This window comes from Sphaerodactylus townsendi, linkage group LG05 (genome assembly GCF_021028975.2).
Source record: "Sphaerodactylus townsendi isolate TG3544 linkage group LG05, MPM_Stown_v2.3, whole genome shotgun sequence".
NCBI lineage: Eukaryota > Metazoa > Chordata > Lepidosauria > Squamata > Sphaerodactylidae > Sphaerodactylus > Sphaerodactylus townsendi.
Window position 1 is genome coordinate 66,380,888 of NC_059429.1, and position 25,856 is coordinate 66,406,743.

At 42.8% G+C, this 25,856-nt stretch overlaps 1 pseudogene; it reads left to right on the forward strand.

Moving 5' to 3' along the window:
* The first annotated feature begins 6,069 nt into the window (after window positions 1-6,069).
* Window positions 6,070-21,183, forward strand: LOC125433358 (annotated as a pseudogene).
* The last annotated feature ends 4,673 nt before the right edge of the window (window positions 21,184-25,856 follow it).

Genomic DNA, 25,856 nt, shown 5'->3' on the forward strand with positions numbered 1-25,856 from the left:
CAAATATAGATTTATTGCTACCTGTAGTTGTGTGGAAGCTGAAGAAAAGAATTGATTTTGTATTGTCGAAGGCTTTCACGGCCAGAATCACTTGGGTGCTGTGTGGTTTCCGGGCTGTATGGCCGTGTTCTAGCAGCATTCTCTCCTGACGTTTCGCCTGCATCTGTGGCTGGCATCTTCAGAGGATCATATGATCCTCTGAAGATGCCAGCCACAGATGCAGGCGAAACGTCAGGAGAGAATGCTGCTAGAACACGGCCATACAGCCCGGAAACCACACAGCACCCAAAAGAATTGATTGTATTCTCGTCCCTTGGACAGAGTCTGCTTTGGGGTAAAAAATAAGAAAACAGTAGTTATCATTACAATGATTAAACAAGATGACTACAACTCTTTATACCTATGCTGATACTTTATTATTTCACCTGCTGATTCTTTTTTGACAGCCATCATCCCTTTTTTAACCATCCCTTATTAATATTACATACATTCACCATTGATACGATGATCCAGGAAATTAGACTGTTCAATTATGTAGAAATATGATGAGATGGCACCTTTGTTGATGTTGCCAAATTAGATAACATTAACTTTGAAATTTATTTCCATTGAACCACATTACCGCAAACAGGAACACAGAAAAGAAGCTATGTTAATTAGGCGGCATGCATAGCTGATTGATGCTTGGCGAAGCAGAGCAAGGGTCTGTCTCTTCTCCACTGCTTTCCGACAAAGGAGTGTGGCAGACATTTCATACTTCATTGAGCACAGTGAAGAAATAAAGCTTGTTTAACAAGAAAATCATCAGCTTGGCCATCTTGCCAATAATATCTTAATACAAGACCCAGGGGGGTATACTGTTGCATTGTCTATCAGCACAGTAATAACCTGTCATTACATGCCAGGGATCTTTCAGATCTTGTTGTTGTTCAGGGTTGGGTATCTTTTTTTGGTTGTAGTTCTCATTTACACAGTGAAATATAAGAGTAGGCTGTTTTACTACATTTCATCTAACTTATGTTTTTTTGTGGAGTCCTTAATCCATGCATAGCTTGTGTTGATTCTTTGCTTACATATTTGCTGGAAAGGAAAGTGTCCCCCCACCTAAAAAAGTTATACATTAAAAAATACTGGACATACCTCTAACTTGTGTGCAATTTTTTAATTTTTTTATTATATTTGTACCCCACCTATCCCTAGCCACAGCCAAGCTTGGGGAGGCTAACAACAAGTAAAAGATAATGGATCATTGTGGCTAGATCAGCACGGAAGAGGGAGAGGGCCAACTGCTTCACCTGACGAATATGGGAAAATACCACTCTTACCATGTATGTGACCTGGGCCTCCACTGATAAGAAGGATTTCAGGATCACACCCAAGCTTTTGACAGAAGATGCAGTTTGTAAAGTCAATCTGTCCAGCTGAGGCAGTTGAAAGCTCTCCGGCATCTTCCTCTGGCCCAGCCATAGGACCTCCATCTTTGATGGATTAAGCTTCAGCCTATTCTTCTTCAACCATCAAGTTATGGCCTCCAGACACTTTATCAAAGCATCTGGGGTGGCAGGTGACTGGCCCTCTATCAACAGCACAAGCTGGATGTCATCAGCATAATGGTGACCACCCAGCTCAAAACTCTGGACCAGTTGTTCCAGGGGTCGCAAATAGATGTTAAACAACATCGGGGAAAGAAGAGTTCCTTGCAGCACTCTGCAGTTAAGCAGGTGTCACTGAGACATCCCCTCCCTGAGTAATACCTGAGGCCAGCCAGTTCCAGGCTGTACCCTAAATTCTAGCATCAGTCAGGTGGTAGTTCAGAAGGTTGTGATCAACCATGTCAAAAGCTGCCATGAGATCTAACAACACCAGCAGCTCCACCCAGAGCTTGTCCATGATGACCACCAGCACAGTCTCCATCCCATGACCAGCACGGAAACTGGATTGGAAGGGATCCAATACTGATGCATCCTCCAGAAATACCTGTAGCTGTTCCATAACCGCTCTCTCAACTACCTTTCCCAGGAACAAAAGATTTGGAAGTGGGTGGGTCATTGACAAGATCCCCCGGATCTAAAGTTGGTCTTTTCAGGAGCGGGCATATTATTGCCTCTTTCAGCTTTCTGGGAACACTCTTTGCTCAAGGGAATGGTTGATAATATCCAACTGGAGGCCTTGTAATACCTCATGACTGGTCTTCACTAGGGGCACACAGCAAAAGAGCAAGTAGTAGGTCTTACCACTACAAATACTCTGTCTACATCAGACTGGAAGAGTAGGGTGAAATGGTCCAATATAGGACCAGTTCACTCACTGTATCGACCATGGTAGGGAGGTCATGGAGAAGCAGCAAGACTTTATCCATAAAGAAGCTCACAAAAGCCTCACAGCTAATAGCCTATTCCCTATTTTTAGATCCCATTGGTAAGATGGGGTGATTGTAGACCCCACCCCCTGGCCTTTAGTCCAAGACTGGTGAATGACCAAGAAACCTGGTGGGATGGGCTCTTTCAGGGTGACTGTTTCACCCTCCCTAATTCAGACTCTGCATGCCAGGTCCACTACTAGGTAGACCTTTGCTTCTGCAGCAGCTGTCTCTGATTCTGCCTTCTGTGCACAGCTGACTCATTTCTGGGTTCCCTAGGAGGATATGTAGGCTCCTCCACCTGCACGTCATCAGGCAGGGAAGTGCTAGGAGTTGGGTCTGCTGTCTGGTCTTCCTCAGGAGCAGCCAACTCTGGCTGCACCATGTTGTCAGGTTCTGCCTCAGAGTCCTCTGTATCCTGGTAAGTACCAAAGTACCAAAATATAGCATAGTACAGTTCCCTAACATACTCCCAGATTACAATACTACGTACTAAACAAAATACTAAAGACTATACTAAATGCTAAGAACCTCCAAGACTGTACTTGAAACCTCCCAGGGTGTGTTACCCACTAAATCTTACTCAATAGATCCCATAAAATAACCCCCCTCACAATAAGAACATAAGAACATAAGAACAAGCCAGCTGGATCAGACCAAAGTCCATCTAGTCCAGCCCTCTGCTACTCGCAGTGGCCCACCAGGTGCATTTGGGAGCTCACATGTAGGATGTGAACGCAATGGCCTTCTGCGGCTGTTGCTCCCGATCACCTAGTCTGTTAAGGCATTTGCAACTTCTGTGATCAAGGAGGATCAAGATTGCAGCCATAAAATCAACTTCTCCTCCATAAATCTGTCCAAGCCCCTTTTAAAGCTATCCAGGTTAGTGGCCATCACCACCTCCTGTGGCAGCATATTCCAAACACCAATCACATCGCTATGAAGAAGTGTTTCCTTTTATTAGTCCTAATACCTTCCCCCAGCATTTTCAATGAATGTCCCTGGTTCTAGTATTAGAGAAAGAGAGAAAAATGTCTCTGTCAACATTTTCTACCCCATGCATAATTTTGTAGACTTCAATCATATCCTCAGCCATTCTCCAAACTAAAGAGTCCCAAACGCTGCAGCCTCCTCATAGGGAAGGTGCTCCAGTCCCTCAATCATCATCCTTGTTGTCTCTTCTCTGCACTTTTTCTATCTCCTCAATATCCTTTTTTGAGATGCGGGCGACCAGAACTGGACACAGTACTAAGCAAGGTTGCACCCACTGCTTTTATATAAGGGCATGACAATCTTTGCAGTTTTATTATCAATTCCTTTCTAATGATCCCCAGCATAGAGTTTGCCTTTTTCACAGCTGCCATGCATTGAGTTGACATTCCCATGGAACTATCAACTAAGACGCCCAAATCCCTTTCCTGGTCTGTGACTGTTAGCACTGACCCCTGTAGCGTGTATGTGAAGTTTGGATTTTTTGCCCCTATGTGCATCACTTTACATTTTGCTACATTGAACTGCATTTGCCATTTCTGAGCCCACTCATCTAATTTATCAAGGTCCGCTTTGGAGCTCCTCAAGTAACTTCCTTTGTGGTTCTCACCACCCTACATAATTTGGTATCATCTGCAAACTTGGCACACCACGCCACCCACCCCTACTTCCAGGTCATCATTTATGAATAGGTTAAAGAGCACTGGTCCTAAAACGGATCCTTGGGGACACCAATTCCCACATCTCTCCATTGTGAGAACTTCCCATTTACACCCACTCTTTGCTTCCTGTTTCTCAACCAGTTTTTAATCCATAGGAGGACTTCCCCTCTTATTCCTTCATTGCTGAGTTTTCTCAACAGTCTCTGATGAGGAACTTTGTCAAAAGCCTTTTGGAAATCCAAGTAGACAATGTCCACCGGTTCACCCCTGTCCACATGCCTGTTTACACCCTCAAAGAACTCTAGTAAGTTTGTAAGACAGGATTTGCCTCTGCAAAAGCCATGCTGACTCTTTCTCAGCAGGTCTTGCTTTTCTACATGTTTTATAATTTTTATCCAATATATCCAATATAAACTGCTAAAAGGATCAATAAAACAACATAAATCCTAATAGTGGGCAGACCAGAAGACCCAACTGCCTAACAATAACACAATTTACGATAATCAACTCCCTTGATCTCCCAGAGTCAGTTTAATTCCCTACTATCTAATGTTAGTATCCAGAGTCAGTTTAATTCCCTACTATCTAATGTTATTAAAACTGGGGAGTCTTTGATGGAAACTTAACGCTGGGATTCTTGGTGGTGCTAAAAGGACCCGATCTGCTCCAGACAGCCTGAGCAATTGTGAAGCCCTACCACCCTGATTTTTTATGGCATACCTGGGGAATTCCAATACTGTACCTGTGCAGCACATACAGGCAAAATCCAGGCTGGCCTAATAATAATTTGGATTTATTAAATTGCCCACCCCCAACGGGCTGTGGGCGGTGTACAATAAAAACTTCAGTTAAAATACATCATAAAATTTTAAGAACTGCAACAACAACATAAACCTAAAAACGAAACCATCAGCTGGCAAACCTTCTGTGACCCAAGAGCAGTAAACATCATGATCCCTATCAGTGTAGGGGATGGCACTACAGCCCACAGGGAAGAAGCAGGGCTATACTCATACACAAACCTAATGATGGGTAAAACATTGTTTTCCCAAGATTTCTTTTGGGTTTCATAATTTTCATGTATGCATGCTGTTGGTGCTTTATGCACATGCATTATTGGTATTCAATGTGTGCTGTATAATCAGCTATCGCTAGCACATGATGAAGAAAGTGAGGAAACTGTGCACACACAAACACACACACACAACCTTCCAGTGTATACATTATGAATACACCTTGTCTTTCTTTGCAGTTTAGGATCCATTTCTTGCAGTCTTAATGGGACTGGGGGCTTTGTCAACTAGCAGTTTTCCTACCACCATTTCACATGTCAAAAATGATGCTATTGTTTCAGTTATGGTTCAGAGGCCTTTTGGTATTTTCCCCTTTACAGTTTGGGTTCTATAAACCACAGGTGTCAAACTTGCGCCCCTCCAGATGTTATGGACTACAGGTGATGGGAACTGTAGTCCATAACATCTGGAGGGGCGCAAGTTTGACACCTATGCAAGTATAAACCATCTTTGTTCAGCTCAACAATTGCTTATGTCATTGATCTTATTAAAATTACCTTGCTTAAGTTGCACTTCCTCGAGAGCCTGCTTCATTGCTGGCCCCTCTGTATGGAACGGGCATCCATAGATGGTGAACAAAGTTTCTTCACTTCCAGTTTTTGAGAACAGAAGTAATTCAATGCTATTTGAGAGCACCATTGCTGAAAATTTGGTACATCATGTTCTTGCAGGCTGATTCTTCTGTCTTATTGTTTACTGATGGCAGTATGCTGGGCAACCTTGTTTTCATTTTTTTTTTAGTAGCTCTCTTGACCTTCTGGAAGAAGAGGAAAGAATATATATGTGCAGGCCTGCCATGGAGAAGAATAGCAAGCTTTTCTTCAGGCATTTTTGTAGCAGCAAAGTACTCCCACCCCCTTCCTCTTGTAGCTGTGGGCAGGAGGATTTCCCACTGAAACAGTAATGAGCTTGGAGGCGGAGAGAGGGCCACTTTTTTACAGTGTTCTTGTGATTGATTAGTCAGTTCTCCTTTTCAACTTCAATGATGGAGAAGAAGCAGTCAGCTCTATTTGACCAATTCTCTATAGAATATAAGGCTATGACTAAAGCCACCTATGACAGAGTTTTCCTGGGCCACCAACAAGTGAATGGTTCAAGGCATGTGATTGACACAGCCTCCAAAACTATGGTCTCTGCAGTTTGCCTTCAGCGACATGCCTGCCTTCGCTCTTCAGTCTCAGTGCAGAATATGAATTTAAGACTTGAGGATCTTCCTTTTGATTGGGATAACTTGTTTAATCCCAAGACAAATGACATCTTGCATGCCCTCAAGAAAGAAGCAATTATAGCCAGGTATCTTGGGATTTTCACTCAGCCATCATCCCACTACTAATCAAGGTATGGTTCAAAGTTCCTTCAGTACCAAAGGCAATCTAAGATCACCCCATAGGGTGGCTTCAGGGTGCACCAATGTCTTTGTTTTGGCCAACAAGCCTCTAAAACGTTCCTGGGCCTCCAAAGTGCGAAAAAATCCAAAGGCACTGTCCTCCTGCTTCCAATGCCAAATAAAAGAAAACATGACTAGGATGGAAATTGTTATCTGATAGGCTTTCACAGTTTCTGTTGTTTGGAGAGACTATTAACACTGACCTACAACTCTGGCTTCCTTATTTACCCATGTAAATAACACGGGCCGCATCCCAAAGATGTGGCTGGCGTCTATAGTTGTCCCAATCCACAAAAAGGGTGATTTTACTAATCCTTCAAACTATCGCCCTATAAGCCTATTATCTGTAATTGGCAAACTATATGCAAAACTACTCCTTAGGAGAGTGGAAGATTGGGTCAAGCAAGCAGAAGTAATAGGACCGGAGCAAATTGGATTCACTAAAAATAAATCAACACTGGATCATGTAACAGTTTTAGCACACTTAGCTAACAAAAGTATAACTCATAATAACCGTAAACTGTTTGCAGCCTTCCTGGATTTAAAAGGGGCATTTGACTCCATATCTAGAGCCCTACTGTGGAGAAAATTGGCCAGTTACGCATGGACCCCCAGACTATAAACAACTGCCTTAGAAACCGGCTATACACTTGCACTAGCTGCAGAATAAGAGCACTTAACAAAAGGACCGCTCACAGAAAGAAAAATATCATCACAACCAGAGGGGTAAAACAAGGCTGTACATTGGCCCCCACTTTGTTCCAATATATTCCTTAGTGATCTAGTGCCAGCCCTCCAGAAGGCCAATGGGCATGTTCCCAAACTAAGCACTAAACACGTGCCCAGCGTTACTGTATGCTGGCGGCCTTGCTGTTCTTCTTTCCCACACTAAAGTTGGTCTCACTTTCGCCTCTTAAATTCACTGTGCTGTATATTGTAAGAGGAGCGAACTGGTAATTAACTATGAAAAAACCAAAACTGGTCTTGGCTAGAAGACCCCCTAATCATACATGGACCATCAATAACAGACCCATAGAACAAGTTAGCTTGGTTCAAATGATATTTGGGCATAACTCTTACTAGCAACCGTAGTTGGGCAGTACATAGGAAATTAGCACTTTCGCTGCGGCTAACAACAGTGCCCTAGCAATTCAGCGTTTCTTTTTTTCACTGTGGGCCACCAGTATATACCATCCGCGTTGAAGGTGTTCAATGCTAAATGCATCTCGGCTCCTCTATGGAGCACCTATTTGGATCAGAGCTACTCAGGCAAAAGAAATCAACACAGCCCAGTCCACGTTTCTTCCACAAAATTATGGGCTTACCAAATTGTGCTTCATATGCAGCCCTATGTTTAGAACTCGGGCAAATATCATATGCCACGATGGCCTGGCTGAGAACTGTCAGATACTGGCTACGTATCCACTATTTGCAGGATCACTCCAGTTTGTTACACCTCATGCTTTCCGACTATGCAAATTCTAGGTGGCTGAAACTAGTTGAGGGAAAAATCAACACTCTTGGCTTTTCATTAGAGTCGTTAGTCCCTCTTTCCCTATCAGAAGCATATAGCTGCTTGAAAACTAAGCTATTAGAACAAGAGTATCGGGATATGATAACAGCTGCGAGGAAAACGTGTTCCCCCCTGACCCTGCTTATTCCAATTGAATAAGGACACAAGGCCAATTATTTACAGTGGATCACCAACCCTAAATTAAGAAGAGCTTTAACACTGGCCAGATTCAATCTAATGCCTTCTATGCTGCTCTATGGCAGATATCAACAAATTGATAAACAGAGGAGGCTATGTCCATGCAATATGGGTCAGGTGGAGACACTCGATCATACCCTCTTTCATTGTGTAAGGTTTGCAAAAATCAGAATGTCACAATCTGCACTTATCCCATTTCTGTATAACAATCTAACTGATGCTCTTAAGATACCTATGCTTTTGAACAACATGGATCCCACAGTGTGTGAGAATGTAGCAAAATTTCTGCTAACAATAATAGACGTAAGTCTAGATGAATACCAACCAATGTCTATGTATTATGACCACATATAGCCAGCAGTAATTTTTCTAGCTTCTGTCAGTATCCGATGACGTTTAAGTGAGTTAACTTAGCTGAAGGAATGTCCTATAGTTACAGAAGGACCATGTATATATTTTAGTATTTAGTATTTTAGTACCAGTGTCTATAATTGTGAGCAATAATGGGCAAATTTTGTATGCTGATTTTGTATGTTTATTTTATGCCAATAAAGGCTTAAAAAAAATATTAACACTGACAAGTGGGTGCTTCAAACAATAAAATGAGGTTATTTCTTGGAATTAATCTCTCTCTCTTCCTTCTCAGAATCTAAATTTGTAAGTGGAATTCCACCACCGGAGTTCATAGAAGAGGTATATGTGCTGTTGGAGAAAGGGACCATAAAGGAGGTCCCTGGCAAGCACTCCACCGGGGCCTGTGTTCCAGGTACTTCTTAATAGGTATGAAATCAGGAGGAAAGGGACCAATTCTGGACATCTGCCCTCTGAACAAACACTTGGAGGTTCATAAATTTTGAATGTTGCAACTGACCAACATCCACTCTTTGGTGACATCTGAAGCATGGTTTGCTGTCATCAATTTGCAAGATGCATATTTCCATCTCTATCAATCTAAAATGCAGGAAGTACTTCAGTACTGTGATACCAAATTCTAGGAATATACAGTGTTGCCTTTTCATGTCTGTGGTGGCAGCTCATCTGATGACTATGGCATGTAACATCTTTCCCTACCTAGTTGACTGGTTGCTCATAGGTAATTCCTAGGAGGATGTCCGGGCTCGGCCGCAACACCCGGACTCGCCCTGCTGGGTCACGCACAGGCCGGCACTGCGTGGGACGTGAAGGCTGCAGAGGAGCCTCTTGCAGTGGCAGTGGAGGCCTTAGAGGCCTTGTTCAAAGAGGAAGGCAGGGGAGAGAGGAGTTTTAGGCCCAGCAGGACCCGCTCACCCACAGCTGAGACGGATGTGGGAGATGGGTTGGGGAAGCAGCTGGGACGAGGGAGAGAAATAAGAGGACAGAAGGGATATAAGGAAGTGGGAAAGAGAGAGACAGGAGCGGCCTCAGCAGCAGGGAATGTGGGTGGTGGTATGAAATGGCAAGGGAAAGGGGCAGCTCAATGGTGGGAAGTAGGAAGGAGGGAAGAGGACCCTGGAGCCAAGACCCCCTGCCAGAACCTAGAGCACTGTTTAGGCTGGTCCCAACCCTGTGAAGTAACAGGGTGGGAACCTTTCACACAGGCTGGAAACCTCTCTCCCTGTGAGGCCACAGGGGAGAGGCAAACCCCTGGAAACTCCTCTCCCTGTGAAGCAATAAGAGAGAGAGGGGGGGGGAGGGTGCGAACTCTCAGGTCAGCCAGGGGAAGGAGGCAGAGAGATCTGCTAGGCAGAGGGTGGCGTGGGCAAGGGCTACCGCATACACCAGGCGCCCTGTGGGCGTGGTTGTTTCTTGGCTCCTCGGGCCAACTGGAAAAGTCATCGGCTTGAGCGACCAACCCCCAGGTCAGGGAAGGAGGGAAGGATCAGCTGCTCGAGAGCCCCGGGCGAGGAGGGGAAACGCCACAGAGGATGTAAGAAGAAAAAAGAAGAGTTTGGATTTATACCCCACTTTTCTCTCCTGTAAGGAGACTCAAGGTGACCTACAAATTCCTTTCCCTTCCTCTCCCCACAAAAGACACCTTGTGAGGTAGGTAGGGCTCAGAGTTCCAAAGAACTGTGACTAGCTCAAGGTTACCTAGCAGGAGCATAGGAGTGGGGAAACAACTCTAGTTCATCAGGTAGAGTCCACTGCTCATGTGGAGGAGTAGGGAATCAAACCCAGTTCTCCAGATTACAGTCTACCTCTCATGCTGGTTTTCCCACCTGGTAACCCACCAGTTATCACTCAACTGTAATTACCTTATCTCAACTGGGTCTACTGATTAATTCAGAAATGCCGGTTATGACCCCATGTCAATCTATTGAGTTTATCGGGGTAGTCTTGGTTTCTAAGGTTGACGGGGCTTGTTTTCCTATTTCCAGGGTACTGGCTGTCAACTTCTTAGTGCAGCATTTTAAACGCAACAGATTCAAAATGACTATTGTAATTCAGAAGTTGGCATCCTCAACAGCAGTGGTGTCCCAGCCCTGACTTCAAATGAGAACTCTGCAATCTTGGTTCCTTCACAAATTTTATCAATGGCATGGTGGTCGAACAGGGGTAATGGCATGGTGGTCGAACAGGGCATGGTGGTCGAACAGGGCATGGTGGTCGAACAGGGGTAATGGCATGGTGGTCGAACAGGGCATGGTGGTCGAACAGGGCATGGTGGTCGAACAGGGGTAATCTCTTACAGGGAGTCCCCTTTGGGGCCCCAAATATGACCCGCACCTATTTACAGATACTTCATTGCACAATTGGGGTGCATACTGTGGTAACCACTCAGTTGGGGGGGGGGGTCTGATCTCACACTGGCTCACATTTGCATACTAACTTGCTAGAATTATGAGTAGTGAGACTGGCTCTTATCTCTCTTGCAGGGATGATTGCCAAGAAGAATGTCCAGGTCATCACAGACCATAATGCCACCAAGTATTACATATTTTATTTATTTATTATTTGTTTTACTATAGCGCCCAACCCCGAAGGGCTCTGGGCGGTGTACAACCAAAAATAAAAACATATAAAACCCCAATAAGTAATTTAAACAAACCAGCCCATAAAATTACAAAACATATACATGGTGAACTACAAAACTTCAGCGCTCCTCCTGAGGGGAAGATCAGGCATTGTTGGTGTCAGTCAGATATTATAACATAAAGGACAGCTCAGAAGCGGCTGGTCTACCCAATGCCTGGTGGAAAAGCTTGGTTTTGCAGGCCCTGCGGAACTGTTCCAAGCCCCACAAGGCCCTGATGGTTGAGGGTATAGCATTCCGCCAAGCCGGGGCCAGGGCAGTGAAAGCCCTGGCCCGAGTCGAGGCCAGTCGCACTATAAAGAGGCCAGGGACCACCAGTAAATTAGCCTCTGGAGAGCACAGGGGTCAAATAGGGGGAAAGGCGGTCCCTAAGATATGAGGGTCCCAGGCCACAATAGGCCTTAAAAGTCATCACCAACACCTTGAAGATGATCCAGTATTCTACTGGGAGCCAGTGCAGTTGATACAGCACAGGGGAGATATGATCCCAACTCAACCCCTGAGAGAAGCCGTGCAGCTGCATGCTGGACCAGTTTGAGTTTCCGAAGCAGCCGCAAGGGACGGCCTGCATACAGCGAGTTACAATAGTCTAATCTGGAGGTGACCATAGCATGGATCACTGTGGCAAGGACTGCCTGGGAGAGGTAGGGGGCCAATCTCTCTGCTTGGCGCAGATGAAAAAAGGCCACCAGGGCTATGTAGGTCACCTGGGCCTCCATAGACAAAGAGGAATCCAGGTACGCCCCTAAGCTCAGGACTGAGAAAGTTGGTATTCACTCATTCCACCTGCATTGACCAACTGGTGAGATAAGGCCAAGAGTGTACTCCTCAATTCCCTCAAGGCTTCCACTGGAAAATTCTACAAATCTAAATGGAAGAATTTTTTCCTGTGGGGTATTCAACGGAATATTAATCCATGTTCATTACTTTGTGTGTTGGATTACCTTATGACATTAAAGGAAGCCAGGATGGCTAATACTTCCATCAGGGAACATTTAGCAATTATTTCTGCTTTTCATTTGGGTTTCAACTCAGCCTCTTTTTTTTTTCAAACCCTTTTTGCAAAAGATTCCTCAAGGACTCATATAATCTCTATCCCCTGCACAGACATCTGGTTCCCCAGTGGTTTTGTCTTTCTTCACCTCCAAATCATTCAAACCCTTGACATCCTCTGATGTAGCTCACTTGTCATGCAAAGTAGTGTTTTTGGCTGCTATCACCTCTGCTAGAAGGGTAGGGGATCTACATGTCTTGGTATGTCATCCTCTCTTTACAAAGTTCCATGCAAATAGAGTAGTGCTTTACCCAAGCATGGAACATCTTCCCAAGGTATTGTCCTAATTTCATCTAGTTTCATCTAGTTTCCATCTAGTTTCATCTCAATTTCATCTAATTTCATCTCTGTCTTCTTCCCCTATCCACCATCGGATGATAAGAAACCCCTGCATTGCTTAGATGTGTGCAGGGCACTCTTGTATTAATTACCTAGTAAAGATAAGAAGTTTCAGAATTAATCAAAATGTATGTGTCTGTTTCTTGGGCTCCCATAAGAGTCCATCAGCCCAGACACTGTCCATGTGGGTTAGCAAGGCTATCAGCAAGACATACAAGGTGGCCCAGGTAGGGTGTCCCATCACGGTGTGGACTTACTTCACATGGGAACAGGTTTCTTCAGCTGGATTCTCTGCACACATGGACATTGCAGACATCTGCCTCTTATGTCAGTGCAGATTCAGTTTTTTAAATAGCTTCATTTAACTGTCTCACCCTACCTCCAAGGTGGTTTTTAGCTCACTACTCTCCCATATGTGACTGCACAGAAGACCATGAAAATTTAAAACAATGCTGCACTCACCTGTAACTGTTGCTCTTTTGTGCAGGCGCACATTGCTTCCACCCTGCTGTGGACTGTTCCTTTACCACTCTGACACCTACATGGGTTCACATACCTCTCAAAGGACTGTGTCCATGGTGGCAGTTAGAGAACAGAGGGCATTGCTCCCTTCCACTCTGATCTCATTACCATTTTGGAAGGGGGAGTGGGAGGGAATGACTGAAGAAAAGCTTGTTACCCTTCTCTGTGGCAGGCCTGTACATGTATTGTCCCATGTGTGCCTGCATAGAAGACCACGTGATGAACAACAATTACAGGTAAATGTAGTGTTGTCTTTAAGCTCTGCAAAACAGGATTGAGCACAGACCCCCTTAAATAAATAAAAAAGTATCCAAGCAATAAGGTAAAAGAAATCCATAGTAAGTAGTAAGAAATCCATAAAAAATCCACAGTAAGATGATGAATTTGAGGAAGTGCATCTGTTTTTCCAAACCTCCCGTGTTTACACAGAGCCATGTGTATGTCCAGAACCTGCTTTGCTCCCCTCCCCAAGCCTTTTAAGGCAGCCAGATGAGAAAATCTGCCCAGAAACCCATTGCCTCTCCATTTTCTAACCTGAAGTGACAATTAAAGATTTGTTTTCTTCCAGTTTCAGAAAGATTCTACCAGATGACATGGAACATATAGGATGGAAGCCCTGGTCCACCTCACACAGAAAGAAAGCTCTAGGAGAGACAGGAAAAAGTGGAAGATGGAGCTTTGTATGTGTCAACTGTGAGCTGAATCAAATTGTGGATTTTTTTCTATTAATTATTAACTACTTTTTTAGTTCAAAGCAGCTGAAAAATGTATGAAATCAATAAAACAGAAAAATACTGTGCTCAACACGCTTGCATCAGCTCTGGAAAAGAGGTTTCTTCAGTGCAAGAGGTGGAAGTATCTGTGTGCATCCTTTAACTGCTGGCACACATGGACTATTGTCAACCAGATAGGCCCCTTGATGCAGCACCTCTGCAATCAAATATGCAGGAGGTTTCTTAGAAAATATTCTCTTTGTTGAGTTTAAACAATTAAAATAGAAGCAAGGATATTATACCACCTTTAAAGAGCCTTCATGGCAGTTCTCTCTTCTGGAACACACAGAGTCTCTGCCATGGGGGGCTGCCTGTTGCCAACAAATAAACAGCATGTGAGCAAGGCAATCCCACAGTGTCCAAATGCCATGGTAGATTGCTGCCTGGGAAATTCGGGTAGGGTAGGCCAGGACATTCCCAGGGGTAGAACTGATTTTAGTTGTCTCCCTCCCAGGATTGAGGGCCAGGAGCACACTGCTCCAGCCCTCAGACTTTTGCCACCCTTTTGGTGGCACAAGTCATGTTAGCCCTATGGGGCTTTCTGGTGCCCGGGGAGAAGGGGGTGTTTCAGGACTTTCCCAAGCTCCCTGTGCTCCCAGAAAGCCCTCTTGGAGCCGACAGGGCAGTGCCACACTGGCACCGCATCTCGCTGACTCTGAGTTTGGATGAGGTTGCCCCTCTACCAATCAGAGTATAGAGTACTGATCTTGGTAGAACAGTGATCGGACTCTGTGTAAGGCAATTTCACTACTATACTGTATAGTATGTGTTGTGTGTGTATGAGTATGTGTGCGCGTGTATGTATGTATGTATGTATGTGTGTATATATATATATATATATATATAGAGAGAGAGAGAGAGAGAGAGAGAGAGAGAGAGAGAGAGAGAGAGAGAGAATATCACTAATGTCATCTAAGGAAGGATCTTTGCTTACACATTGTAGAACTGATGCTGACTATTCTAATTATAGAATAGTCTAATATAGTGAAATGCCTGGCAAAAGACCAAGCTACACCATTATATTATGTATATTAAGACATTTAATTTTAATACAGCCACAAGGACCCCATGTATGATCAGAGTACTGGAGCTGGGCAACAGGCTGTGAGACCCTTTCTATCCATGCCTTTTCCCAATAAAAATTCTGCCCCAAGTATCCACTAGCAGGGGAAAAATACTATGTTTCTTCCTCTTTCTGTGCAGTCCAAAAGGGGAGGCTGAAGTTGCATTGGAAGTGGTAGGAGCCCTCTGCCGACAGCTGTGCCCACTGCGCCACACAAAGCGTTGGGCCACTTACCTTGGGGTTGGGCCACTGCATGGCAGCCAAACTCAGAAGTTGGTCCCTGTAGTGGTGGGATTCCATCACAAATGCATCATTGGGGCATTCCCAAGCACTTTCAGGCTGGGAACACCTCATCCCAGTGGTGTGACTTGTGCCATCAAAAAGTGTGGCCTAAGTTACCTTATACTATGGGCTTTCCCAGAGAGTAAAGGTTTCCCCCTTCTTCCCTGGTGCCTGCGTCACTGATAGCCTCTCTAGAGGCAGTGCTATCCTTAGCTGCTGCTCTACAGTCCTCCTCCTTTGGATTGGGTTGTTTGTCTAACATCATCTTTGGAGAACAAATTAGATTGAGAAAACAGTGTCAATCAGTGATACTCATTATGATGTCCTTAGATATCATTGTACCCACCAGTGTGTTTCCTGATGTCCACTTCCTTCTTTCTTAGTGCATCTCTTCCCCAAAGCAAACAGTCAGCCTTGGCTTTCCTCCATATCCATGTTTATTATTTACTAGCGGGCCCCAGCCACGCGTTGCTGTGGCAATTGTCCTTCTCATCACAGTCCACAACCCACACAGATGTCCATGCAGGTCCAATGATCTGCAGCATAGCCTTTTGGGGTGGTCAAATGGAATCCCTCTTTCCCTTTTCAATTCACATTGTTATATGGTGGTGTCTTGTTTTTTTAGTATGGAACCCTTTCCATTCCACAATGGAACTGTCCAGAGTGCGAATCCCGCTGTCCATGAGGCTGGTTGACACGCACAGTCCTGGCTTGGGTAAGGCAGAACTGGGGCAAGGAGGCTATCCCAGTCAGGCAGCAGAGGCAGGGTGGTGAGGCACTCAGATCGAGGCCAGCTCCCTGGGCCATGTGCAAAAGAAGCGGAGGCAGTAGTGGTGGTTCGCTCCCACCCCGCAGATTTTCTTAGAAAAGGCAAACTCCAGCTCGCTTTTAGTAAAAGAGAACTGTGGTGAATATGGGTGAGGAAGTGGGTAAGTGGTGGTTGGATGTGAGGGAGGGCAGAGTGAGGTGTATGAGGATGAGCTGGATGTGTATTGTGTGGTAGCAGTGGGTGAGGCACAGAGAGTGAAAGTTACCAGCGTGTGAGGGGGAGGAACCCCACCTGACATTTCACTTCCACTTGTATTACCTAACAGTGTTACCAATTTACTATTTTAACTGCTCATCTCTGGCCATCTGTGTGAACATTCTAAGCCCTCAGACCAACCCTCAGACCACAGACAGGCTGCACGAACATTCTAAGGGTGACAGTTAAACAGAGGCAGCTTCATGGCCTGGTGCACCAGGAAAAAGACGTTTTACCTGGCTCAGGTATGGACTTTTGGTGGTTTGAAGGTCCGATTACCTGCCCGCAACAAGGAGGAATGTCATGTGAAAATTTGGGGACAATCCGTCCAGCCGTTTCGGCGTTAGGGTGTGACTAACAAAGTCACTGTTAGCTTTTTATATATATAGATTTAGAACACGTTTACAGCATATCTCCAGGGAACCTGCCTGAAATGGCTTACAAAATAAAATCTAATAAAAATGCAAAACACTAAGAGTTGCTAATTAAAACCTAGCATAAACTAATAAGAACCCATTCAGTAACAGTTTCTTCTTCTTCTTCTTCTTCTTCTTCTTCTTCTTCTTCTTCTTCTTCTTCTTCTTCTTCTTCTTCTTCTTCTTCTTCTTCTTCTTCTTCTTCTTCTTCTTCTTCTTCTTCTTCTTCTTCTTCTTCTTCTTCTTCTTCTTCTTCTTCTCCTCCTTCTCCTCCTTCTCCTTCTTCTCCTTCTCCTCCTCTTCTTCTTCTTCTTCTTCTTCATGGTTTCTGCAACCCACTAGGCACAATCCAGCATGTGTAGGGGCAGCCATTCTGTGGCAGCACCCACCAACTGTCCTCAAAAGTGCCCAAGACCCCTGGTGTAAATTATGTGCATGTCATACATTTGACTTCTATAATATGGAATAGTATATACTTTATTATGCAGCTGGCAATAGTCCCTCTAATACTTCCCTTGTGCTGCACAGAATGTCGCAGACACAGAGCAAAACTGAAAGCTGCCTGGAATTGCTCCCCAGGCTGGGCAACTCCTTATCTGCATGGCACCAGGGAACGTTGGCAGCCAGGGTTTTTTTTTTATATAGATTAGATTGTATTCATCTGAGTTTCAAAATTATCACTTAATGCAGGATAAGAAAGTAACCGTTAACAGCAGACCCTTCTGTGAACATAACAATAAACAGTTGGCAGGAGGCACTTGGACTGCCAGATGCCAATCACATGTGTTCAGTAGTTCATCTATCGTTCCAAGCTAGAAAAATATTTGGGAGGAAATGGTGCTCAGAAAAATGTTAGGGACTACTGAAATTCACATTACAACCAACTTTGTTGCCTCATGCAAAGTTGTACTTTTTCTTATAAAGAATGATTCCCTCATGTTTGGCCCTATGAAGATTTATGAACATGGAAAAGCAATCCCTTATACAAACAAGCATTTATTCTTTAGCAAAAAATTGAAAATGTATTGTCAGATGTTTATCTTAAAACAGAGTGACTGTGCATGTACATTCTGGGCCCGGACAAGGAATACTGTACTCTTAAGCTAAAATATTATGTCTCCCATGTGAATTTGTTTGCTAATGTAGTCCTTTGTCTTGTTTAACTATGGTTTATTTCTCTTGAGAATTAAAAAAAACAGTGAAGATTCTGTACCTTTACAGAGATACACTGCAATATTAAATACAGCCCTGGGAATTCACATCAGAGGATAGGATTTTTGAGATGTTCAGCAGTACAAATTTCTGCAATTAATTTCATTAGTGAAGTACCTTAGCTCATGGGGGAAAGGGACAGCTTACCCTCACCTTTGGAAAAGAGGCCAGATCATGAGCTAATACTCAAATCACTGTTTAATTAACCAAGAAGAAAATATCAATAGAGGAACATCTTGAATGTCAAAGATAATGTGGAAATACTGGTTCTATTTTAATAGTGAGGTTTCCAATCATGGCTATACTATATAAATGAGATCTAAGCCACCATTAAATTAAAGAGAGAACAAAATGCAGAAAGTAAGAACAATCCACAGGCAATTATTACATAGGTCAACAAATATAGTTATGATAAAGGTGCCTGAAGTGAACTGGAATTTCCTGCCTCCTGTGAACCAGGATTCTAAACCTTAGATAATCCCAGTTTAAAATCCTGGAGATTAGGTGGGAGACACAAATTCCAGGTCACTGGATACCTGTATTTGAATGTCATACCAAACTGGAGCCTGATTTAAGGGTTGCCAAAGCTTTTCTGTATGAATCTAGTTTCCCAACAAACATTTAACTTTAATCAGTGAGTCTGCTGCTTCTCTGCATGACTAGCAATCTGTCAACATTCTTCTGGTTCTGTACTACAGTCCCTCAGATCAGCATTTCAGAGGTCATTTGGGCTGCAGTGAGAATGGGCAAGATAGTCCCATTCTACTGATTTACCATGGGTTTAGTCTGCAGTTTAGCAGCATTTCATCATGGATGTAGATTCTAGTATACTTTTGGATAAATGCAGTCCCATCTTACACCCTTCTAAATCCATTGAAGTCATTGAGCTTGGAAGGGTGTAACTGATGGTACTGTTAGTTGCATTTGCAGCCCCCTCCCCAAATTTACATTGCTCTGCAGTCTTTTAAGTACATGTAAACAAAATTCTGCAGAAAAAGTTGCATTAAAGGCAGGATTGAGAAAGCTGCAGAGAAGCCACGGAAAAAACAGCGAATTCATTTTATACAGTTTTTAACCTGGCATCCTTCTAATAAACTAGCCTCAAGAATGAGCTTGGGTGGGGGGAAAAACTTGGTCAAATGCATAGCATAGACTTTGAAGAACAATTTAGATAAATAGGAGAGCTATAAGCATATAAATGATACATACAGAGATCTAAAGAATCTTAGAGCCCATATGGTCATTAGTCAAAGTAGGATACATAGAACCCTGTTTCACTTCAGTTACCATAAAGCCAGTTGATAAAGGGGTACATTAATAACAATGGAGACTATTTGCAAGAGATTAATAAAGCAACTCTCAAATAGAAAGTTCTACTTACCTCTGCCAAGTGATCCAACACCACATATTACTAGACTTATTTAGATAGTGATGAAGGAAGCACTGGTTATGGGGGACACAGATGAATCTTTGGGCAAGTTCTTGATCAATGAGAACCCTATGACACCAATTTTTAATTGCCTGCTAAGATCTATAAAGGACTCTCCTCTTAGGCACCCCATAGTATCTGGCATAGAGTCTATTTTTGACAGTACATTGACTATTATTTACAGCCTTTTGTTAAGATAACACCACCCTATATTAAAGATTCTATAGATTTTATTTCAAAAATTGAAGACTTGGAAGTTCCAAGGTGGGAGAGGACAAGTTTAATATGTAAAGATGTTACTGCCCTGTATACTAACATTCCACATGAAGAGGCTAGAGCAGCAGCTGAGCATTACTTCAATCTCCGCCAATTCAAATCTTCCTACACCAGCTTTCTGTTACTTCTGCTTGAGATTGTTTTCTGATTTGGGGATCAACTATATAGACAAATCTGTGGCATTAGTAAGGGTTCAAGCATGGCCAATTTCTTAATGTCAAGGTTGGAGGGAAAATGTATTAGTAATCCACAGGAGAATCCATGCTATTATGAGATTATCAATTACAGATGGTTCATAGGTTATTTGTTTTTTGTCTTAAAAGGTATGTCCAAAGTGGATGTGTTTGTTACATGGCTTAACTCACTGTATAATAACATCAAATATTCTGTACAGAGTAATAAGATACAACTTCCACGTTTGGATCTCATAGGTATTGTGGATAGAAACGGCAAACTGGTGTAAGTTTGTATAACAAACTCACTGATCACAATGTGTTTCTCCATTGGAGTTCCTTCCATCCATCCCATATGAGGTTTTATTAAGAGCTAAACATAATTCATTTAGGCATAAGAATTACAAAAGAGCAGCTTGTAAGGTGGAGGTGAACCTACTTAATAGAGGGTACCCGTGGTCAATTATTAAAAAAGCAAGAATGAAAGCTGATCAGGTTGAGGGAATGCAGCTGTTGAAGCATAAGATAAAAGCTAATATTCAGAGGATTAGTGTGTCCTTTGACTTTGTTAAATTGAGAGATGGCATCAAGAAAACTATAAGTATTGGCCCATCATACAGGATTTGCCAGGATTCCCACTTCCTCCCTTTGTGGATATAAGGAAGACTTCCTCTTTGGATAACTTGTTGATTAGAGCTATTCAAAGGAACAAACAACAGATTAAACCTGTAATCACTGGTCATTATCACTGCAGGGGGTGCTTAGAATGCAAAATGGTGTGGGAATGTAACCCATTGAAATTAAGGAGAAAAGCTAGTCATTTAGGAGAGCTTGTTCAAGTGGAGGGATGGGAAGAAGTGGAAGAATAGGTGGGCGGTGCTGTGCAAATCCTCCCCCATGGCCAATTGTTTACTCCTACTGGTGTATAAGGACAGGTCTGAATAACTGAAAAGGCTGAAGGAGTGAAGCAGCATAACTTTGGAAATATATCTGTTGCCTATACCCTGGACTGTGTTATGAGGGCCTGAATCATACTCTTGCCATCATCTGTTTGACTTGAGTAGTTATGCTGGGCTTTGAGAACATGGAAACTGTGCACATCTGGGATATCTGGATCCACTATAGTTCAGGTGAAGTACACACAGGTTTCATGTTGTAGTTGCCCCAAGAACTGAACTTGAAAGTGGTCCAGTTACTCTCCACTTCTGCAGTGATATTCTAGAGTTAGGAAAAGATATTCCACCAATGATAATGAGGCAGTGGAAACTCTTCAATCTGTGACACTATGGAGCTGTTCCTAATGGATTTGTCTTTGGAGGAGGAACTCCATGTGACTTCTGTGAGTGTTTGCAGTCTGTTTTGTTAGGAGGTAATACCTCTGTGATGCTGGGTTTCAGTCATGCAGAAATGTATATAGCTGTGTAGACTGACATACGGAATTGTAAGTAACTAAATTTTAAAAAGGAAAGAAACAAAAATTGATGTTCAATATTTTTAAAAGAGTAGGTAACTTTTCAGCACTCTTCCTGAAAACATTGGTTCTAGTAGAGATAACTGTCCCATATTTTCTGCAGTGAAAACCTGCACTGCATGTTTTCATACCTGGATTTCTGTATGTTTGATGCAGGTGCTGTGTTACTTCTGAAGACACATACTTACACCCAGTTCTCAGAAAGCTCCTTTTTCTTTTTTGAGACCACTTTGAGCTAGAGCAATCCCTGGCATTGTAGACTAAGGGGAATGATGCAGCTGTAAGTTAAAACACACAGAGAGTGATTACTACTAAATTTTTAATAGGTGTGCCCACCATGCTACTTAATTTTTTATAAAGATTTGAAACTACATTCTTTGAGTTTGAAGAAAGTGACAAAAGTTGTTCTTTAAAATGCTCACAAGGGAGAACATCTGCAATGGGATGTTTAACAGATGCGAGCCTTGAAATCAAGACAGTGCAGCGATAAAAACTGTAATACTATCCAGTATATAGAATTGCCAAGTGACCGGAAGGAAAATAGCTGTCAGAGAAGCAAGGCGCCAGGCTCTCTTTCTTGTTTTTCATCTATTGCTATTTTTTTTAAATAGACTGTATATGCAGCTCCACTCTTAGACACACTCAAAATTTCTGGACTCTTCTTTTACATTCACCCCAAAAACTGCTAGCATCATCCTTGACCCAGAGTGTTCTGGCTGCAGGTCCCACTGGGCGATCATAGTGTTTTATTTTGAGAGTTGCCAGCCTACAAATAAGTGAACTTCTTTGTATGTTGGATGAAGCTACAAATGAAGGGAAAATATTGTGCATCTTCTTTCAGATACAGATATTACTCTAATCATTATCTGTTGATGTTCATCTTACCTAGGAATGGTAGCGTAGCTCCTGCCCAGACAGTGAAATGGAACTTCCCTATGGCATGTGGCTGTATGAGGGCGCAGGTGATCTGGCTATTATCCAATATAAATAATTCTGTTACTTGGACTGTGGCAAAATAGAGGCCATAATTAAATACCAGAAGAAGATCTTTAGGTAAGACATTATGTTTATTCCTTTATTTTCTGCTCAAGGCTATAGATGTATGAGCAGCACGAGGCAGGTAGACAGAAATTGAGCATTATGCATGCCTTCCCATGCCATTAAAATAAAACTACCTTCTTGCTTCTCCCCTTTTAATAGAACATAACTTTCCCTATTATATGTGGGTAGTGTATCACCTACTCTTTCTTCTATAGGGAATCTTGGGAACATATCTACTGGCTGTAGAAAATAAAGGATGAGCAGGCCAATTGGATCCTGCACTAGTCATACAGTTGTACTGAATTTTATTTGCTATTTATGTGTATATTTAGGGTGTATGTAAGCTGCGGGGTCTGCTGTGGGGATAAAAGTGGTATAAAACTGGTGGGGATATGGTGGGGATAAAACTGGCCTCCCGTGGGTTCATAAAAGGGGGAATAGAATAGCTGAAGCCATCTTTAGTCTAATATTTTATGTATTTTAATTAATTTATATATATGATGTTTTAACTTTTTATTTTGTTGGAAACCGCCCTGAGCCTTCGGGGAGGGCGGTATACAAATACAATCAATCAATCAATCAATCAATCAATCAATCAATATAATAAAAATTGAAACAAGTCAATCAATATAGCTAATTCTGAACATGCCCCCAGGGTAGTGATCAACTAATCTACACATTGGGACCAGGGTGGAAGGTTCTATTAACCCCAGACCTGCAAAAAATCTGAAGATCAAAAAAAGTAAAAACAAATCATCTTAGATTTTTAAAATAAGATCAGAGCTGCCATTTTGAGCAGTGCTTAGCAGCTCCATAAACACTGCCGAATGGGGCTATAGTTGCTGGCACTGAGAGAAAGGTAAGTAAATTAGCAATGTGGCGGGGGGGTGGGGAATAGAGGAGAAGCAGTGGTAAAGAAAGGAGGTGGCAGCAGGGCAGGGGGTAAAGAGATGGTGGTGGCAAGGAGGCAGACAAGCAGCAATGGGGTGCCCCTCCCGCTGCTTCTTTCTCCTGCTGATGTCTTTTTCCCCCTACTGCTTGGCCTCTGATGTTTTTCTCTCTCTCATTTTTCCTGCTGCCACCTTTCTGCCTCACCATGATGACAGGAGGTGGGGGTGGTGAGGAGGCTGGAGGGAAAGAAAGTGGCAGTAGAGAGCAGCAGGAGAAAGCTGCATTGTGGGCAGAAAGGGGGATGGGAGTGTTTGTGGGTTGTCCGTACAATGCAATAGCTAATAAGAAGAGGATTACACGATAACATACTTTTGAACCACATCTCAATTAGATGGGATAAGAAAAAGCAAAGACACATTTCATAGTTTAGTTTGTGTAAACGTTGAGGTAGAGTGTTGACCTGGCTTGGACTGAAACATGTTACTTGAATGATTACCTGCTCCTCTGTAAATTATCACTGAGACCTGAAGATTTCTGTATACATTTATTTAACAAAATTTCTAACCACCTTTCTTCTCTCTGAAGAGCCCAAATGCAGCCTACCTTTAAGGATTTCCATCACTTCCACTTCTAAAGGAAACATATTCCAGGATATTGGATATAGTTTTGAAAGGCTCTCTGACTTTGGGAGTGGATTTTTAGAACATACAAGTAGAAAGGGGGACCTCAGAACCTGTAATACATTTGTGGGAGACTATTTATTGTTTAACGTTTTGATTCATTTCCTACATCCTCATAAAGATGTATTTTTCATAACAATAGCAATAAAGATCTAATAACATTCAAAGATCAAGGAAATGCTCAATTAACATTACAATTCTCTCCCTCTCTCTTTTGTGCTGTGTCATTTCTGTGATATTGGTTCAATGGAGAATCCAACATAATGATGCCTTCTGGGCCTGGGCATTTTTACAGCAGAGTCCCTAAAGAATTCAGCAGTAGCTGTAAGGAGACTCTGCCAACTTACAAATCATTTAGTAATCAAATAAATGGCTTTGCTTGCATTCCTAAAAATGCCATAGACAGTTCAAAGTCAATAAGTTGTAAGAGTCTGACAGACTTATAATGTATACTATAATTCACACTATAGCTGTTTTCCTTTTGTTGTTATCATGGCTACTGTTTACTGCTTCAACTTGTACAACCTTCTGTTTCACCAAAGGAGGTAGAATTTTGGTCCACGTGCAAGTTTTATTACTGATTTTACAATGCGAGTTACTAAATCCAGTATGCTGAAACCACTGCTCTGGGACAGGAAAGACAGTCCCTAGAGTAGAAGGATGCCTCCTGGGAGTAGAAAAGTATTCTAGAACTGGAATGAAATAATAGTCACTGGGAATAGAAAAGTTGAATTTCCATCCTCTGAGTGGTTTGAATGACAATTTCATGGAACAAAAAAACCCTATTCTGGGATGGAATGACAGCCCACTGAGTGCAGGGACCTTTCCTGGTAACAGAAAACCTGCTTGAGACAGATCCCAGAGTGAAATGACAGGAAGGCAGTGGGGCAACAGGAGTTGTCAATGCCAATGCTACCCTGTATGCTGTGAAAGAACAGCAATATTGGCATGTGGAGGAGGAAGGAGCTACCAGTACCAATACCGCCTCCCCTACAATGAGTGGGTGAGTAATCTGGGCAGGCAATCAGGGGGAGGATGAATCCCCCATTTGGCAGTATATCCAATTCTCAATATGGTGAAATTGACAGATGCTTAAACCAGGAGACTGGATCTATGGACAGACAAGACAGATCTTGCCACAAATATGAGAAAAGCCCTAGATTTACAGAAAAATCTGAAATCTTACAAAAATATTGGGGGTTGAAGCCCCCCTCCATAGAAGCAATGTCTATAGCTTTAAGAAATGAATGCCCTCCTAGAATGTTGCTAGGCAACCACAACAGTATTGCTAGACTTCAAGCCTTGATTTCTATCAATAAAAGGCAGAATACTTATCTTTCCACAGACCATCATTCCACTCTGGGGGCTGTCACTTCAGTGATGTAACAATTATGCTATTCCTAAGGCCTGTAATTTCACTCTAGGGGCCATAATTCTAGGCTAAGAACACATATGTAATTATTAGAAATTGCCCTGTCACTCTTGTGGTTGTTATTCCATTCCCAGAATATTTATGCCATAGACAGGGACTGCCATTCTACTCTAGGGGCTGTCATTCCAGCCTCAGAACTGTAGCCAACCTGACCTGGGTGGTGCGGAGGGGGAGAGAATAGTCTTTCTCCTGGAACACTGCCCTGTCAGACCTGGCAGAACAGTGCCCTGAACGGAGAAGTCAATGTGAATTCAGAAACTCCATCTTGGGACTGTGTCTGACCTTGTGGGCAAGAATGCCTAAAGGTCAGGTGTTCAATATTATCATACACCACCATGGTGCTCAATAATATTGTTCCAACAGCGCTGATCATCCAAAGCCTAGCCATTAGGTCTCTGCCTCCTGGACATCCACTACAAGACTGGTAAATATAATCTTTGATGCCCCATCCCTCTTCTCTCTATATCCAAAACCTAGCTTTCACTTCTAAATTACATCCTAGGAAACCTTGTGTGTGTGTGTGTGTTTACCCCAGTAATTGAGTGAGTGTGAGTGAAATTTTATTATATGTTCTTATTTTCTC